The sequence below is a fragment of the Lactuca saligna genome, chromosome 4, assembly GCF_052625555.1.
Source record: "Lactuca saligna cultivar CGN05327 chromosome 4, ASM5262555v1, whole genome shotgun sequence".
Taxonomy (NCBI): Eukaryota; Viridiplantae; Streptophyta; class Magnoliopsida; order Asterales; family Asteraceae; genus Lactuca; species Lactuca saligna.
In genome coordinates, this window is record NC_136420.1 from 152,780,586 (window position 1) to 152,782,286 (window position 1,701).

A 1,701-nucleotide genomic window follows, 5' to 3' on the forward strand; every position below is an offset into this window, starting at 1 on the left:
TGAGTTTGAACAAATTGGCCGCTTCCATTTTCTTTCACAAGTCAAACGCTAATCTGATTTCAATAAAGATGATGGATAAATTTTCATTTCCTGTCCCCGAAGTTTGTGTGGCTTGACAGCTTTATCCCCATATCCCGATTTTTCACAATATTTTGGGATTTTATTATTTTTATCCCTTCTTTCCAAAATATTTTCAGTTCTTATTCTTTTCTTTGGTCTTCTTTTTTTTTTAAACCCTTCTAAATTATTGCTTCTTATTCTATTCTTTTGTCTAAATTTAAAATCGAGAAATACAAAATTATTTTTTTTTTGTTATTTTTCCGGTTTAAATTTTGAAGATTGGGTTTATTTTAAAGGGATTTATTTCATCAAATCTGACGAGTTTTGAAGATTGTTGGTGATTCTTCTTAATTTTCCGGATTCTCTCCATGGTATTTGTTGAAGATTCAAGGGGGAGTGATGATTATTTAAGGGGAAGTTCGTTTTTGGAAGATTATTCTGATTTCTCTCACTTTGAAGACCCCATGTACTGATGAGTCTCACAATTTAGGGGGAGAAATGCCAAGAAGATCGAAAATCGTGATCTTCATCAGTTTCAACATCTAGGGGGAGATTATTGAGTATTTGAGATATTAAAACTGATATGACATATTTGGTTATTTAGGGAAGCCTTTTTAGGGTTAATCATTTTATGATTCCCTACGGGGCCTTTACAGTAGAAGTTCTTAATAAAGCTCTGCTAAGGCATTGGTTTTATATTAGGCATTTATTTTATATTTATGGTAGATATTTATTGTTCCCTATAAATAATCATTAGGTTTACTTTTGGTGGATGCTTTTTTACCAGATTAGGGTTTTCTTTGTACGTTCATCTCATAATCAATACAAAAAAAAAACCTTTATCAGATTACTTGCATATGTTGGTGATTGATTCTTGATTGTTCTTGATATTCCGTATTCGTCATCTCAGATTTATTCTCAACAATTATTGAGTATTTGATATATTGAAACTGATATGGCATATTTGGTTATTTAGGGAAGCCTTTTTAAGGTTAATCATTTTATGATTCCCTACGGTGCCTTTACAGTAGAAGTTCTTAATAGAGCTCTGCTAAGGCATTGGTTTTATATTAGGCATTTATTTTATATTTATGGTAGATATTTATTGTTCCCTATAAATAATCATTAGGTTTACTTTTGGTGGAAGCTTTTTACCAGATTAGGGTTTTCTCTGTACGTTCATCTCATAATCAATACAAGAAAAACCTTTATCAGATTACTTGCATATGTTGGTGATTGATTCTTGATTGTTCTTGATATTCCGCATTCGTCATCTCAGGTTGTTAGAACGTAGTTCTTTCAAGATCGATTGATTCTAAACATGCAAACAAATAAGTAGGTAAAGTAAACACGGATATGGCTTGAATACGTTGAATGATTAATGCTTCAAAACCTCAGAAGAGCTCGATTAAGAACTTCGATTGTAGAGGTGTATTGGGGTTACAAAACTCAAGCGTATTTAAAAGAGCGTCCCACCATAATGCATACATGCATGCATATATATAGTCTAACCCTAAGAGATAATCATGGATGCACAGGCCCAATCCGGATATATACAAAAACACCTAAGACGCAACACAATAAGCCCCAGCAATCTCCCCCTTTGCGTCTTCAGGACCGACACTTCAACCCTGTTTAGCA